An 18,732-nucleotide genomic window follows, 5' to 3' on the forward strand; every position below is an offset into this window, starting at 1 on the left:
GGGGTTATTGCTGGGGCTGGGTGCCAGCACTACAAATCCACCGCTCCTGGAGGCCATCTTTTTCCATTGTTGCTGTTGTTGTTGGATAGGACAGAGAGAAATTGAGAGAAGGGGGAAGATAGAGAGAGGGAGAGAAAGACAAACACATGCAGACCTGCTACACCACTTGTGAAGAGATCCCTCTGCAGGTGGGGCTGGAACCGGGATCCTTGCTCTGACCCTTGAGCTTCACATCATGTGTTTCTAACCCAGTGTGCTGCCGCCTGACTCACAGCCTTTTTTTTTTTTTTTAACGAAGACTTTCACATTGATTTCTTCGGTGTGATGCACTGCACACTCAGTACACTCACTGCAGTGCTGCAACTCGTGCTGTTTGTTCTATCAGGGTGTTGCGGGCTCAGCCCTACCATCTCTCTGAGGCGTGCCGGCATCTGCACACTTTTCTGTGACAGGTCCGGTGGCAAGTGGTTTTGTGCTTGTGGATGCCATCGGGGCTGATGGAGGGCCTGTTCTGGATGCCCTGGAGCATCATCATCTGCCACTCCAGCTGTTGCCTGGTGAGAATGTGCTTTATCACATTTGAACTCACAATCAGAGGCTGGGGTCTCTTAGCTCAGACCACCTCTCCCTCTCCCAACGAATGATATAAATACATATCTGTAGAAGTGGGAGAAAGCCAGAAATCCAGAAGTTGGGGGCACTGGGCACAATCATGGAAAGGTTGAAGACTCCCCAGACCCTCTCAGCTCCAGAGCCATGGATCCTCAAAAGTCCTCCCAGGGGAGTCAGGCCATAGCACAGTGGGTTAAGCGCATGTGGTGCAAAGCGCAAGGACCGGCATAAGGATCCCGGATCGAGCCCCCGGCTCCCCACCTGCAGGGGAGTCGCTTCACAGGTTGTGAAGCAGGTCTGCAGATGTCTGTCTTTCTCTCCCTCCTCTCTGTCTTCCCCTCCTCGCTCCATTTCTCTCTGTCCTAACAACAACAATAATCTACAACAACAATAAAAATACAACAAGGGCAACAACAGGGAAAATAAATAAATAAATAAATATTTTTAAAAAGTGCTCCCAGAACAAAGCCCCTACCAGGTCTTGACTTCTCTTTGACAATTTTATTTTAGAATCAGGTGGAGAGAGAGAGAGAGAGAGAGAGAGAGGGAGGGAGAGAGAGAAAGAAGAAGGAGGAGGAGGAGGAGGAGGAGGAGGGATGGGGCGAAGGAGACAGAGACAGAGAAGAAACCACAGTACTCAAGCTTTCTTCAATGGGGTGGGGTCTGGGTTTGAACCTGGCTCACACACTTGGCAAAACAGTGCACTATCCAAGTGAGCTATTTTGCCAGCCTGTGTATGTGTGTGTGTGTGTGTGTGTGTGTGATTTACAAGATTATAAGATAATAGGGTTGTAATTCCATACCAATACCACCATCATACCCCCAGCCTGTTTCTATCTTTCGCTAGTGGGGCATGGCTCTGGGGAGAGGAGGTTCCAGGACACATTGGTGAGGTCGTCTGCCCAGGGAAGTCATGTTGGCGTCATGGTAGCATCTGCAACTTGGTGGCTGCAAAGTACTAAGATATAAAGCAGAAAAAAAATTGTTTAATAATCAGGAACCTAAAGGTTAAGAATATAGCAGATGAAAATTGGGGCTTCACATTGGTAGAAACTAAGGAGACTACTTTAGGTATATTCCAAGGGGCCCATAACTTTAGTCATTTTTGCCTGAGCCCAACAGCTAATAAGCAAATGGGCTAAAAGTATCGTCTGGGAAGATGGTGTCAGAGTTGGGGATGGGACTAGAAAGCTGGATCAGGGCGAAGAGTAGCTCCTAAACTTGAGGAAAAAAAAATATATATATATATAAACATCTTTCTTTAATTGTAAACCCCATCAATCTGACCCAGGGCCCATGTTTATTCATAGGAGCCCATCTAGGCTGCTCTCATTTGAGGACCATTCAGATCGTGTGGTGAACCCCTTCAGAATGTTGCTGTCCTCTCGCTGGTCTTATCAGGCAGCTTACTGCTGAGCACTGACTCGTCCATTTCATGCGCCGCATTCTTTGCTCTCCAGCTGTATCTTGTTAGAGCATTTGTTTTCCACGTGCCTGGGCTCCAGTGGCATCCTGTGCCCTCAGACTTGCTCTTCCTCTCCAGCCTGTCAGCACCCATTTGCTGAGATGCCAGCCCTGAGTTTTGTTTCTATGGTGTTTTCCCTGACAGCTACACCAAGTCTCTTATTGTTTAGACTTGCAGGATGGAGCCAGAGTGCAATTAATTTATCTGTGCATTCACATAGAAAGCAGGAAATCGCCAAGTCTCCGCAGATCAAACCACTTTTTTTTTTTATAACCCTAGATGCAGGAAGGACCTTAATGTGGGCACTGTGCCCATCTGCACAGGGCATCAATGCCCCCAACTGCTTTTACCCATAGAGGTAGAGATGACAGAGCCTAGTGGAATGGAAACTGAGGGGACCTGGAAACTTAGATGATCTCTACGCAAACAGAAGTAATCCCAGAGTTTTTATTCTTTCACTGTGAAAATAAATCACATTAAAGTATACTTTTCATACGTAGAAAGGTAAAATCATGATTCTCATACATACCTAACACAGTGCTTAGAGATATCTCTTAACTCCTCAGAAAAGAGTGAACCCGTCACTTGCTATAAAAGACTTACAGGAGAAGGTTAAGAAGTATACTATTTATTTATTTACTTATAGTCTCTTATATTTTATTAGTGATTTAATGCTGATTTACAAAATCATGTCATAACAAGGGTGTAGTGTGACACTTTTCTCACCACTAGAGTTTTGTGTCCCCATGCCCTCCTTTGAAAGCTGCAGTAGTTCTCCCAAGATCATAAATATGGGCTGACTATTATTTCTATATCTATTGTCTGTCTGTCTGTCTGTCTGTCTGTCTGTCTGTCTGTCTGTCTGTCTATCTATCTATCTGTCTGTCTATCTATCTATCTGTCTGTCTGTCTGTCTATCTATCTATCTGTCTGTCTGTCTATCTATCTGTCTGTCTGTCTGTCTGTCTATCTATATTATATATTTGCCCATCTCTTTCTGTGCTCCTACATTTTCTTCCTTTCTAAGTCACACCCATATCTATTGTTCTGAAAATCCTCCCCTTTTTCCTCTTCTCTGAGTCCCCATGAAATTGGAGTTCAGAGCACTCTAGTCATCTTCCCCTAACATTTCTCCCCCTCTGGGGGTATGGACCAAAATTCTTTTTTTTTTTAAATATTTATTTTCCCTTTTGTTGCCCTTGTTTTATTTATTGTTGTTGTAGTTATTGTTGTGGTTATTGATGTTGTCGTTGTTAGATAGGACAGAGAGAAATGGAGAGAGGAAGGGAAGACAGAGAGGGGGAGAGAAAGACAGACACCTGCAGACTTGCTTCGCTGCTTGTGAAGCGACTCCCCTGCAGGTGGGGAGCCGGGGGCTCAAACAGGGATCCTTACACCAGTCCTTGTGCCACATGCGCTTAACCCGCTGAGCTATCACTGCCTCCCTGGACCAAAATTATTTCTGGGGTGCAGAAGGTGGGAGTTCTGGCTTCTGTAACTGCTTCTCCACTGGGCATTGGTGTTGGCAGGTGTATCCATCCCCCAAGCCTGTTTCTATCTTGCCATAGAGGGGTAGGTATCTTGAGAGGGGAGATTCCAGGACACATGGGTGAGATCATCTTCCCAGGGAAGCCAGGATGGTATCAGGGGGTCTTTGGGTCCTGGGGCTGGCTCAATGACTTCTTCCCTCAACTTGAGTAAGTCTAGTAAGACCTCCGTTAGTAAGTGGCCTTGCCAGGGTTTAGAAAGGATCTCCCTCTGCTGCTCCAGATACTCATTTTTTTCTTTATTGAGAGGATTAATGGCTTACAGTCAATATTAAAATTCAGTAGTTGGTACATGTGTAACATTTCTCAGTTTTCCAAAGAACATTCTAATCCCCTACCTAGGTCCTCCTCCGCCATCATGTTCCAGGACCTGAACACCACCCCCCCCCCCAGTCGTCTGGTGTGATACACCAACTCCAGTCCAAGTTTTGCTTTGTGTTTCCCCCTTCTGGTCTTATTTTTTCATTTCTGTCTCTGAGTGAGATCATCCAGTATTCGTCCTTCTCTTTCTGACTGATCTCACTTCACTGGATTCTCTCAAACTTCATCCAAGATGAGGTGAAGAAAGTGATTTCAGCATTTTTAATAGCTGAGTAGTATTCCATTGTGTATCTAGACCACAGCTTGCTCAGCCACTCATCTGTTGTTTCTAGGTTTTGGCTATTACAAATTGTGCTACTATGAGCATAAGTATACCCAGATATTTTTCGAAAGGTGAATTTGATTCCTTAGGATATATCCCCAGGAAAGGAATTGCAGGGTCGTAGGGTAGGTCCGTTTCTAGCCTTGTGAGAGTTCTCCACATTGCTATCCACAGGGGTTGGACCCACTGACATTCCCACCAGCAGTGCAGGAGGGTTCCTTTGACACCACAACCTCTCCAGCATTTGTTGGTGCTATTGTCTCCAGGTTTTTTTGGCATATGGGGCTCTAATCCTATCTCTGGATTCTAGAATATTCCTACCTGGGCAGCATCAGCATAATCACCTTGTCCTTGCAGGTGGGTGGGAATGGGAGAGGCGGCCCCTGGGAGGTATGGAGACAGGTGGCTGGATGCTGAGTTTTTGGGTGTCATTCTTTTAGCCTTGACTTCATGAGCTGTGATTGACAGCTGCCCCCTGGTGCACACTCCAGAGACCTCAAGGAAGGGGTGCTGGCCAGGGCTGTGACATGGGGTAGCTGCCCCTCAAAGTTATGCGGGAGCCTTGTGCAGACATAGAGGAGAATGGGGCACTTGACTCACCACAACGCCACCCCGCCCGCCATGCACCAGATCCATCGGTACCAAGAGGAAGCGACGGCTCCTTCAGTCCTTGTGACAGTCAGCAGAGAATTAAAGATTGACCCTGAAAAGTTAAAGCAAAGAAATTTGTTGCAGGTTAGTCTTGGAGAACCCCTGATTTCTTAGCTGTTATTTCTCTGCTGATCTTTTTTTTTAATATTAACTACTAACAGCTATGCATTATATTAGACATGTCAGGCATTCTTTGCTATCTCTGGAGCTCTGTCTCCAGCCTCCATGGGTCTTCTGCCTAATATCAAGGTCAACACAGGTAACAGGACAATAGGCCTTCAAGCTTACATGAAGCCTGTCTTACCTGATATCCCTGAATTATGCCTCTATCCTTGGGGTGAAGTCAGGATGAGCATAGTAAACATAGAGTATGATTTAATCGCTGGAATTGGAGAGAGGACAAGTTTGATACAGAATGGACTACATACCAGACAAGAGCTTATTAAATTAGGCATGCCCTCAATCTTTATGTCTGTGTTTACCAGGGGGCCAGGTGATAGTGCACCTGGTTGAGCACACATGTTACAATGAACAAGGATCTGGCCAGGGCTGTGACATGGGGTAGCTGCCCCTCAAAGTTATGCGGGAGCCTTGTGCAGACATAGAGGAGAATGGGGCACTTGACTCACCACAACGCCACCCCGCCCGCCATGCACCAGATCCATCGGTACCAAGAGAAAGCAACGGCTCCTTCAGTCCTTGTGACAGTCAGTCTCCACCTCAGGGAAAATACTTTTCAAGTGGTGAAGCAGTGTTGTAGGTCTGTCTCTCTCTCTTTCTCTCAGTCTCTCTCTCTCTCTCACACACACACACACACACACACACACACACACACACACACACCGCCTTCCCTTTCAATTTCTGGTTATCTCTATCCAATAAATAAAATAAAGATAAAAAATTGTTTTTCAAAATAAATTAGAAAAAAATCTTTATACCAGACATAGAGGGACAGAGTGGGTCACAGGGGAGATTAGAGAGATTTAGAGGAAATTTAGCAGACCTTCAAAGCCTACTGGGCACATGTCTCACGTTTTGTTCTTGGGTTCTTCCTGGGTGGTGCCATGCCTAGCTGGCAGAATCACAGGCGGCAGCACTTTGCAAGATGGGCCTGACAACTCCCTTCTTACCTCCACTAATAGATCCAGCATTCCCCTACCTATCCCTTAGTCCGCTGTAACATGAAGGGGTGCACGGAAGAGGCTGTGTGCTCTCACTGGCTGGGAGCTTGTCTCATCTTAGGGAGAGAGACCCACCAGGAGGCCATATGTCTTCCACAGGGGTACAGAGTCAGCAAGAGCCAGGCTCCTGGACTCCCTCGCAAGCTGCTCCAGGGTTGCCTGCCTCTGGCAGCCCCATCTTGCCTTCCCACAAGGCACGTGTCGCCTTGTTCTCTAGTGACAGTGCTTGAGGTATCAATCAGGCCGGAGAAAGACCTGCGGGCACTGTGGTTTTCAGCAGTGTGGTCTTCTGTCCACAGAGGAAAGCCCAAAGGGGCTGACTCTTCTCAGTTGAGAGGACTTGCTCCCTGGGCCTGTGGAGACAGGCTAGGAGAGCATCCACTTGTGTGCCCTAGGCCCTAAAAAGCGATAGTGCCGCTCACTTCTATACCTAGATGGCATGTCGCTAGTCATGCCGGCAGCATTATGTCTAAGTCCAGTGTATTGAAGGAAGTTTCGGTGTTGCTGCTCCCTCTCTCTCCTCTCCCTCTCCCTCTCCTTCTCCCTCTCTGTATCCCTCTCTCTCTGGATTTCTGCCTCTGTCTTTAGAAAAGAAAGAATAACACACCTGGTGAGATGTCTCTCTTATGCACAGGTATAGAGACAAAGACTTCTAACAGAAGGCCTGGTTGTGAGACAGGATGGGCGTGGAGGGCACAGACACTTTGTTCTCACTGAGTTTGCATACGTGAAAGTCGGCTGCTGCAAGAGCAGCTCAGGAAAGGTGTTTTGCACTGCAGGTACAAAGTGGGAGGACTTTCAGTAAGGTAACCTCACCTGTTGGTTTGGGGTGGCCACTGGACAGCTGACCCAGGTGTAGTGTACAGGAGACATAAAAAAAGGGAGCAGGCAACCAGGAGGTGGCATTCCTGGATAAACATACACTACAGTGTGCGAGGACTGGGGTTCAAGGCACTGGTCCCCACCTGCAGGGACAGAGCTTCAGGTGTCTGTTTCTCTTCCCCTCTATCTCCATTGCCCCTCTCAATTTCCCTCTGTCTCTATCCAATAATAAATAAACTAAAACAAATTAAAAATCTTAAGAAGGGAGCATATGCACACAAAGGCTTTCTATGTGGCCCCATCCTGGGGCCCTGGGGAGACTGTCCCCCTGAGATGTATCTTTTTTTTTAATGTTTATTTATTTCTTTTTGTTGCCCTTGTTGTTTTATTGTTATAGTGATTGTTGTTGTTATTGATGTCATTGTTGTTGGATAGGAGAGAGAGAAATGGAGAGAGGAGGGGAAGACAGAGAGGGGAGAGAAAGATAGACACCTGCAGACTTGCTTCACCACCTGTAAACTGACTCCCCTGCAGGTAGGGAGCCGGGGGCTTGAACCTGGATCCTTACACCGGTCCGTTCACTTAACTCTCTGCGCTACCACCTGACTCCTGAGCTGTATCTTTCTAACGTCACTTCAGCACAGATCCTACTTCAGAAACCAAGAAAGAGAGAATTTGAAAATCACACACCTATCACACATGTTCTTCTGTAATTCCTTTGAGCAAAACTTGCTACAGACCCATGGAAGAGAATTCACTCTCTCTTCTCCTCCTATTCATTACCAAGATCCAGTGATAACCCTGGAAAAGAAGGAAAGGAAGAAAGAAAGAGAGATAGAGATAGATATAGAGATGGAGGGGGAGAGGGAGAGGGAGAGAGAAAGGAAGGGAAGGAAATAAAGAAAGGAAGGTAGGTAGGAAGGAAGGAAGGAAGGAAATTGGAAGCAAAGGAACCAATTAGTAAAATAAAATAAAATAAAATAAAAGGCTTTAGCATTTGAGGTGGCTAAGTCAGTGGTTATTAGGTGGTTGACAGTGGTAATAATGGCTTGGCTTTCAGGTAATAAAGCTGAGTCACACTGAGAATAGGTAAAAGGTGAAACTGGGTTGCAGAAGGTCAGAGGTGTGGCTTCTATAATTGCTTCTCTTCTGGACATGGGCCTTAGCAGGTCAATCCAGACCCCAGATGGTTTCTGTCTTTCCCTGGTGGGTCAGGGTTCTGGGGAGGGGAGGTTTCAGGACACATTAGTGAGGTCATTTATCCAGGGAAGTCAGGATGGCACCAAGTGTCTGCAAGTTGGTGACTGAAAGACAGTAAGATATAAAGCAAATTGTTCAATAAGCAGGAACCCAAAGGAAGGAATAGAGCAAATGAAACTAGGGGTCTTCTTGTAGGAAGAAGCTAGGATGTCTAGTTTTGGTATGTTCCAAGGAGCCTCTGACTTTAGTAATTTTTTATATATTTTTAATTTTTATTTATTTATTTATTTATTGCCTCCAGGGTTATTGCCAGGGCTTGGTGCCTGCACCATGAATCTACTGCTCCTGGAGACCATTTTTTCCCCTTTTGTCGCCCTTGTTGTTTTATCATTGTTGTGGTTCTTCTTCTTCTAGCGTTTGCCTTTCTTCCATAGCCAGTCAACAGCATCAGGTTGAGCCTGATGTAAAGTTTCGAGACCTCCTTTGAATCTGGAGAGGTGGCAGTCGTTGACTATGTGGGTCATAGTCTGTCTGGAGCCGCAGGGGCAGTTCGGGTCGTCTCTGGCTCCCCAGCGGAGGAACATAGCGGCGCACCAGCCATGTCCTGTTCGATAGCGATTGAGGAGGGCCCAATCATAACGTGCTAGGTCAAAGCCGGGTTGACGCTTGCAGGGGTCTGTGATGAGGTGTTTGTTCTTGACCTCAGCTGACTGCCAACTCTGTTTCCAAGAGACTGGAACAGAAAAGTTCAGTGTAGGCGTAGGGGACCAGATTGGGTGACGAGACGTCAAGCGTTGAACAGGGTGGGCGAAGATATCCGCGTATATTGGCAGGTCTGGTCGAGCGTAGACTTGGGAAATGAACTTAGATGATGCCGCATCCCGACGAATATCTGGCGGGGCGATGTTGCTGAGAACTGGCAGCCATGGAACCGGGGTGGAAAGGATGGTTCCAGAAATGATCCTCATGGAGGAATATAATTTGGAATCGACCAAGTGGACATGGGGGCTACGGAACCACACTGGGGCACAGTATTCTGCAGTGGAATAGCATAATGCCAGAGATGATGATCGTAGTGTGGAAGCGCTCGCGCCCCATGAGGAGCTGGCCAGTCTTGCAATGATGTTATTCCTCGCACTCACCTTTGCTGCAGTTTTTATGAGATGTTCGTGAAATGACAGAGTGCGATCGAGAGTAACGCCAAGATAGACTGGCTGGGCTTCATGCCGGATTCTCGTATCTCCAAGCTGCACATTAAGCTCACGTGAGGCCGAGGCATGGTGTAGATGGAGAACAGATGATACCATTTTTGCAGTGGTAGGGATTAGTCGCCATTTTTTACAGTAATCAGATATCAGAGACATGTCTTTCGTGAGTGTTTCCTCGAGGATGTCAAACTTGGATGCCTGAGTTGCACAGCAGATGTCATCGGCGTAGATGAACTTCCTTGAAGAAGTTTCTGGGAGGTCATTGATGTAAATATTAAATAGCGTAGGAGCCAGAACAGAGCCCTTGTTGTGGTTATTATTGTTGTTGCTGTCCTTGGAGAGGAGGAGAGACAGAGGGGGGAGAGAAAAATAGACACCTGCAGACCTGCTTCACCTCCTGTGAAGCGACAACCCTGCAGGTGGGGAGCCAGGGGGCTGGAACTGGGATCCTTATCCCGGTCCTTGCTCTTTGTGCCACGTGTGCTTAACCTGCTCTGCTACCGCCAGACTCCCCTGACTTTAGTCATTTTTGCCTGAGCCAGGCAGCTAACATGCAGGGGTCTCTTATCTCATACTTGTATGTTTTAAATTCAGTTTTAGGGTTTTGACTGACCCTTGCAGAAGCAGCTGGAGAAACCAGAGTATGCAGAGGTACCTTTTTTTATTTGACTCAGTTCATCAGTGTCAGGGCACCTTCTGCCTCTGGGAAGCTGTCAGGCAGCTCTGTCACTCTGTGTTCATGGGCTCTTGCTTTTTATTCTTAGATGGGTGTCTCTGGGCTTGTCTCCTTTGGGCATTTTGAACAATCGTTGGGGAGAGGCCTGCGGAAGGGCCCAGAGAAGGGCAGTTTAAGACTGAAAGCTGAGACTTGGTGGGCAGACCGTGTCCCGCAGTGATGCTTTCTCATAAAACACCCAATCCGTCTCCCTTGACTATATGCTTTGGGGCCCAGTCCCAAGCCTGCCCTGAATTCCCACTGAATTCTGGAAGCTTTCCACTCCGGGTGTCCCTCAACCGGCATAGTCCTGCGCTTCAGAGGAGAATGAGACCTGATTTCTTTTCAGTCCTCCTATTCACCGTGCTTTGTTCTTTTCACTGCGGGATTTACGGCTCATGTCTGCTTTGAAAGCAGGCCCCAGAGAGGACACACACTCTTTTTTTTTTTTCTCCTGGTGGCTGAACATCTTTGCTACATACGCACATTCAACTGAGGCAGCACTGTCTTCAAGTGCAATTTAGAAGCAGCTGTGCAGGACAGAAGGGTGAGCTGGAGAGGCAGAGGGAAGATCTTGATGTATTTCTCTTTATAATATCTTATAGATCCTTCATTATGCCATCACCTTCTGGGAGAGAAGAAAGCAAAGCCTGTCTCTTGAACTTCAGCCTGGCATCTGAAACCCAGCAGAGGTCTTGAGTCAGAGAAGGATGGTGGAGGGATACCCTTGGAGGAGGCCCAGGGGTGGAGAAAGGAAATTAATTTTATCTTTTTGAAAAAAAATTAAAGATTTTATTTATTTGTCAATGAGAAAAATAGGAGGAGAGAGAGAAAGAATCATACATCACTCTGGTACATGTGCTGCTGGGGACTGAACTCAGGACCTCACGCTTGAGAGTCCGATGCTTTATCCACTGCACCACCTCCCGGACCACAATTTATTCTTTTTTTTTTTTTCCACAGTATCTATAACTTTTTATTTCTTTTGATTTATTAGTGATTTAATAATTATCAACAGGATTGTGGGATAAGAGGGGTACAATTCCATACAGTTTCCACCACCAGAGTTCCCTGTTCCATCCCCTCCATTGGAAGCTTCCCTACTCTTTATCCCTCTGCGAGCATGGACTAAAGATCTTTAAGGTGGGAGGTCTGGCTTCTGTAATTCCTTCTCCACTGGACATGGGTGTTGGCAGGTGGATCCAGACCCCCAGCCTGTGTCTGCCTTTCCCTAGTGGGGCAGACCTCTGGGAAGGTGGGGTTCCAGAACACATTGGTGAGGTTGTCTGCCCAGGCAAGTCAGGTTGGTGTCATGGTAACATCTGGAACCTGGTGGCTGAAAAGCATTAAGATCAAAAGCAGAATGTGGGAAGCCCCTGTGTCTGGGCAGCAGGTCCTCTAGCAGGTCACAGTACTGCCTGTGTTCTCCAGGTGCCGCCTGCTTATTCCCTAGCCTCAGCATTTTTCATTGAGGAGTGTGGACCAGAATTCTTTTTGAGATATTGAAGGGCAGAGTTTCACGGCTTAGAAAAGCAACAGAGGCAAGGCTTAGTAGTTTACAAACTGGTGTTATGGGTATAGTTTCTCTCTCTGCTCATCCGAGCCTATCAACATGGTAGTAAAGTTTATAACTGAGTGCTTAGAAAGTTAAGTTGGGAGTCAGGTGGTAGCGCAGCACGTTAAGCACACGTGGCACAAAGCACAAGGACCAGCACACGGATCCCAGTTCGAGCCCCGACTCCCTACCTGTAAGAGAATCATTTCACAAGCGGTGAAGCAGGTATGCAGGTGTGTATCTTTCTCTTCCCCTCTCTGTCTTCTCCTCCTCTCTCCATTTTTCTCTGTCCTATCCAACAAAGATGATTATATTAATAAATATAAAAAATTTTTTTAAAAAGAAAGTTAAGTTATAGCTGGTACAGAGGGAATGTAAACAGAGGTGATCCAGTACATCAGGAAGGATTTCCTGGGTGCAAGAAGAGGAGGGGATGACATGAAAAATCCACAGGTTCCTGGTGGATGCCCACTTCTCCATTCCAGCTTCACAGTAGCTGGCTCTGAGTGGTGGGCTCTGATGGCAGCCAACCTGCTCTCACCTTTATTGTCAGCACCTTGACGGACATTGTTTCTAACCAATCAGCGTGTGCCCCACCCAATTTGAAACTGATAAAAGCTGTGTGCTGAGGTACAAGTCTGTGCAGGTCTGGTAGGAATCAGCCTGTAAACTGTTAATGTAAATTAAACGTAACTCCCTGCTCTCAAAAAAAAAAAAAAGTAGAACAAAGTATTTAATAATCAGGAACCTAAAGGTCAGAATAGAGCAGATGAGATTTGGGGTCTTCATGTTGAAAGAAGTGAGGAAGTCTGTTTTAGCCATATTCCAAGGAGCCCATGACTTGACTAAAGATCTAAATCCTTCTGTGTACTATCACCCTCTTGGAGAGAAGAAAGCAACGTGTCTCTTGAGTTTCTGCCTAGCATCTGAAGCCCAGCAGAGTCATGAATCAGAGAAGCGTGGTGGATGGGATGCCCTTTGAGGACCAGGGGGGTGGAGAGAGGAAATTGATTTATCCTTTTGATTGGTGACAATCTCCAGAGGGCAGGGGATGGTGCCCAGTCATCTTAACCTTATACTGAAAAGGGCCCTGGGTCCAAGCCTCTGTTTATCTTCGCACCCATCTCCTGAGATCTCTACAAGGAGCTAGAGTCAAGTGGTGCTCCCCCAGGCCTCCACCTGAACTGTGAACCTCCATGCTTTAATTGGTTTTATTTCAGTTGGGAAAAATGGAGTGGGTGTGGGTGGAGAACACATCTGACAAGCGTAGCCTAGAAGGAGGCGTTCTGACAGTTTCATCTGGAAAGAATCCTTGTCGTTAATGGCCATGTGACTCCCACTTGTATAAAATATACAGGCAGCAGTGCACTTGGTGAAGCACTCATGTTACCATGTGCAAGGACCTGGGTTCGAGCCTTCTTTTTCCACTGTCAGGGGGCAAGCTTCCTGAGCAGTGAAGCAGGGCTGCAGCTGTCTCTCTCCCTCTCTATCTCCCCAGTTTATCTTCTCAGTTTTCCTCTGTCTTATCAAACAGAAAGAAAAAAGGAAGTAGAACCTGGACTGGAGTTGGTGTATTGCACCAAGGTAAAAGATTCTGGAGTGGGCTGGGAGGGGGGGGAGAATACAGGTCCTGGAAAAGGAAAACTGGGAAATGTTATGCATGTACAAACTATTGTATTTACTGTCGACTGTCAAACATTAATCCCCCAATAAAGGGGGGAATAAAAAGAAACACCAAGTTAAGCTCACATAGTGCTAAGTGCAAGGATCTGGGTTCAGGACCCCGGCTCCCCACATGCAGGAGGGACACTTGACAAGCGGTGAAGCAGGTCTGCAGGTGTATCTCCTTACCTCCCTCACCCCTCTCAATTTCTCTCTGTCCTAGCCAATTAAAAAAAAAAAGAAAGAAGGAAAGAAAGAAAGAAAAAGAAAAGAAAAATGGCTACCAGGAGCAGTGGATTCTTAGTGCAGGGACCAAGCCCCAGTGTTAACCCTGAAGGAAAAGAAAGAGACAGAGAGATGACAGGAACCATTTCTCTGCTTGATAAGCTTTGAAACAATGGAAGCCCTCGAGACAAGTTTCATTTCCCCCTGGGCAGGCCATTTCCCCTCAGGTAGACCATTTATCAGAAATAGTGACACAACACATAGTTGTGGTAACAAACATGGTTTCGGCCATTGTATGTTGCAAAGAACATTCCACTTTGAAGATTGCTCCCCCTCCTCCTTCTCCTCCTCCAGCACTTCCCCCCCCTCCCCAAAGCCTTATAATGCCTGTGAACACAATAAAGTTTTGCAGCTTGATCAGAAACCTGTCTTGCTGTCGTTCTTTCGTGTCTCTTGTCCCTGTCATTCCAGGTCCTTAGGTTCCTAGCCCCTGTTCACTGCCCTGCTGGTAGGAGCAGAGAGAGAGAGAGAGAGAGAAAGAAAGGAAGGAGGGAAAAAGATGCAGGGATTTGTTGTACAGACACTGAGCCTCAGCAGTGACCTTGGCAACCATAAAGGAAATGTGTGTGTGTGTGTGTGTGTGTGTGTGTGTGTGTGTGTGTGTGTGTGTGTGTGTGTGTATGTGTACACATGTGTGTGTATTATAGCATTTGTGAATTTTTCTCTTCGAATAATTAAAGAAATACATATATATATTCCAAAAGAGAAAGCCTATTGCAAATACAATTAAAACTTCACTAAATTGGCCTTTCCAATCCTGAGTCCCTCTCACCTGCCCAGAAGCCAACATGGTTTTGGTTTCAGTTGCGTGTAGTTAAGTACTTCATGATCTGTGGTTTAATTTTGATATTTGATTTCCCATAAAGAGCACACTCCAATGGCATTTCGGGATTTCCTTTTTAGCTTTATTTTTGCTACCAGGCTTATCACTGGGGCTTGATGTCTTCATGATGACTCCTCCTCTCCCAGCAGTCATTCCCCACTTATTTATCTGTTTTTTTTCTTTTTGACAGAGACATAGAGAAATAGAGTGAGAGAGAGAGGGAGCTGAAGTACTGCTACACCACTCATGAAATGCCCTACACTGTAGGGGGGTGAGGGCTTTGAACCCAGGTCCTTGTGCACAGTGATGTGTACATTCTGTTGAGTGTGTCACATCATTTACCTTCCCCACTAACAGTAGGCTGTTATGTCGCCACATTGCTTCAGGTGATTCCGCTCAGTTGCCTTCTATTGCTGCTTCCTTTTGAGAGCTCTTTACCTATTCACCCACAGGCAGGATTTGACTATTGTTTCATTGTTGCAAAGCTGCAGGAAAAGAAATATGACTTACCTCTCTAGATAAATCTAGAGTAGGGTTGTATTCAAATACTTTTTGTGTTTGTAAAACCTACAAAGGTAGACGACTTCACCAATGTGTTCCAGAACTCCAATTCCCCAGAGCTCTACCCAGCTAGGGAAAGATAGAAACAGCCTGAGGGGATGGAGCCACCTGTCAACACCCATGTCCAGCTGAGAAGCAATTACAGAAGCCAGCACTCCCACCTTCTGCACCTCATAAAGAATTTTGGTCCATACTCCCAGAAAGGGAGAAATGTTAAGAACTGATGGCCAGCGGGCTCTGAACTCCAATTCCATCGGGACCTGTAGAGAGAAGAGGAAATCAGAAAGGACATTTAGAAGTAGTAACAGATGTAGGTGTGACTTAGAAAGAAATAGAAGGCAGGACCATAGGGAAAAAATAGCCATATATATGTATATATATATATATGTATATATATTCACCCATGTCTGTGATCTTGGGAGAACTACTCCAGTTTCCAGTGGAGGGAATGGGGACACAGAATTCTGGTGTTGAATTATAACCCTTGTTTTATGATTTTGTAAATCCATAATACAAAAAAAATAAAAGGAACTATATACCATAAAATGTATGCATATAGTTTTGAGCAATCTACCACATGGTCATCATTAATGAGTGAGCCTAGCAGGCTAGCAGGATGGAGGCCTCTCCACTCATGAGGTCACAGTTGGGGTACATGGTCTTCCACCTTTTCCTAATTGCCTGAAATTATCTGTCTTTTGCCTGTATTTCTGTATTTCATAAGAATGAAAAAAGAATAGAGATTTGTCAGGCTGAGCTTCACTGATGGGAGACAGACGACCAGGGAGTCATGGTTGAGCTGTACACAGTATCTCTTTATTCATGCAGGACACAGCGCAATCTATACCAAGCTAGACTAAACTAACAACTAACTAACTAAAACAAACAATGTTGTCTTTATATATACTTCCCAAGTAGGGTGTGAACAGGATGTGACGCAGAGAGGGTGGAGAGAAAAGTGACTGGTGAAAATCAGGGTGTGACAAGGAGAGGATCAGGGTGTGACAAGGAGAGGGGGTGGAGCAGGTGAGAATTCTACCACTAAACCACCAATGCCCTGGAGGGAAGGTGGTGCTTTATGTAAATGTAAAAGTGATTTATGTAAATAGACGGCAGTGGTTATGTAAATAGAATACAGTGGTTATGTAAATAGAATGCAGTGTTAAGCAGGGGGGATTTAAACCAAATGAAACAGAAGGGATTTTTAAAAGCAGAATTAGAAGATACCAACAGAGATTTTGTTCCTTTTAATCTCTACCCAATGCAGCGCCTAGCTGAAAACAGATAGAAAACATCTATTCAATCAACAAACACATCTTGGTAAGGCAGACCTGACAGGTGACTTCTAAGCCCTTGTCTTCCTAAAGCATTTATTTAAAAAAAAAAAAAAAGGTGTGAGATAGGGAGATGTCCATAAAAGCATCTAGAGGGACATGGATATCTGGGACCTGTGGAGGGTCTCTGAGACATGCCAATGGGTTCCTGAATGCTCACAGTCTGTCATGGGCTCTGCTAGAATCAGTCACACACACTGCGTGTCAGTCAACCTGAGACCTTTCTGCTGACTGTTTGCTGTGGACAGGCGAAGCTGCTTGAAAGATAACGAACACGCGACTCTCTTTCGCTTTAAATACATTTATTTTTCTTTCTCTTTTAAAAAAAATTATTAGGGGCCAGGCAGTCGTGCACCTGGTTGAGCACACATGTTACAATGCACACTGATCCAGGTTGAAGCCCATGGTCCCCACCTGCAGGGGGAAGCTTCACGAGCCATGAAGCAGGGCTGCAGGTGTGTCTCTGTCTCTCTCACTCTTTATCATTCTTTTTTTTTTGTATTTATTTATTCCCTTTTGTTGCCCTTGTTTTTTTATTGTTGTTGTTATTGATGTCATCATTGTTGGATAGGACAGACAGAAATGGAGAGAGGAGGAGAAGACAGAGAGGGGGAGAGAAAGACAGACACCTGCAGACCTGCTTCACAGTCTGTGAAGCGACTCCCCTGCAGGAGGGGAGCCCGGGGCTCGAACTGGGATCCTTATGGCCGTCCTTGTGCTTTGTGGCACCTGCACTTAACCCGCTGCACTACTGCCTGACTCCCCCCCCCCCCTTATCATTCTTTTCCCTCTTGATTTCTGACTATCTCTGCCCAATAACCAAAGATAATTTAAAAAAAAAAGTTTTATTAGTGACTTAATATTTATTTACAAGATTATAAGATAACAGGGGTACAACTCTGCACTATTCCCATCACCAGAGTCCTGAATCTTCAATCCCTCTACTGGAAACTACAGTAGTTCTCTTGAGGTTGCAGATATGAGTTAACTATTATTTCTATAACTATCTGTCTATATTCGTATATATTTGCAGTTTTTTTCCCTATGACCCCATCTTCTCTTGCTTTCCAAGTCACACCTACACTTATTGCTATATCCAAATGTCCCTCCATTTTTCTTCTTCTCTCTCTGAGTCCTGATGGAATTGGAGTTCAGAGCCCTCTGGTCATCTTCATCTAACATTACTCCCCTTCTGGGAGTATGGACCAAAATTCTTTATGTGTGCAGAAGGTGGGAGTTCCGGATTCTGTAAGTGCTTCTCTGCAGGACATGTGTGTTGGCAGGTGGATCCATCCCCCCAGCCTGTTTCTATCTTTCTCTAGTGGGGTAGGCGTCTGGAGAGGGGGTCTTCCAGGACACATTGGTGAGGTCATCTGCCCTGGATGGTGTCATAGTAGCATCTGCAGCTTGGTGTCTGAAAGATGGTGAGATATACAGCAGGACAAGATGATTACTGAACAGGAATCAAAAAGTAGCAACAGAGTGGATGAGAACAGTGGTCTTAGGGTAGAAAGAAGCCAGGAAGTCCATTTTAGGCATGGAACACGGGACTCTGTAGCCAGTGGTAAAGCTTGCATCCTGGTCACGGAGGAGGGAGCCCTGCATTCTGGAGTGTTCTGGGAAAGACCATTCAGTGTGTGTCTTATTCTGCTGCCTGAATGTCCCTGCCCCCGTGTCTCTCCTGAGGGGGGCAGAAGTCTCTCTCACCTCTTGTCCTGATGTGTCTTCTCCCAGAGGGGACTTGATGTACTGACTGGTGACTTCCAGAGTTGGCATGTCCTCTCCACTGCCAACCTTAGATGTGATACCCAGGGCATTAGAAAGTCACAGAGCATTTGTGGGTCTGGGCGACTAGTGATCCCCAGTCATAAGTACAGAGCAGGACTGCTCTAAGTATCAAGGGCCTTGGGGCCGGGAAGTGGTGTATGCAATAGGACACACCTGTTATCATGTGCATGGACCCTGGTTCAACCTCTGTGGCCCCCACATGAAAGGGGGTAATCTCCAAAATCAGGGAAGCATATCTGCACGTGTCTCTCTTTCACTATCCCTCACATTGTTTTTTAATATATATATATATTTAAATATATATATAGTATTGGACAGAAACAGAAAAATTGAGAGGAGAGGGGGAGATAGAGAGAGATACCTGCAGCCCTGCTTCACCACTTGTGAAGCTTTCCCCCACGGGCTTGGACCCAGGTCCTTGTGCACTGTAATGTGAGCCTTTAACCAAGTGTGCCACCACCTGACCCCCATTCTCACTCTCTACCTCCCCTTTCCTTCTCAATTTCTGTGTCTCATAAATAAATAAATAAATCCAGAGAAATTGTCCCTAGGAGGCACTGAATCCCAATGACAAACCTGGTGGCAATAAAAGAAATAAAACATAAGAATGGGGGGGGGGTCTATTCTTTGAGCGTCTCCTATCAGTAGGCATAGAGAAAATACTATGGGGTATAAACTCT

This window comes from Erinaceus europaeus, chromosome 21 (genome assembly GCF_950295315.1).
Source record: "Erinaceus europaeus chromosome 21, mEriEur2.1, whole genome shotgun sequence".
In the NCBI taxonomy this organism is placed as follows: Eukaryota; Metazoa; Chordata; class Mammalia; order Eulipotyphla; family Erinaceidae; genus Erinaceus; species Erinaceus europaeus.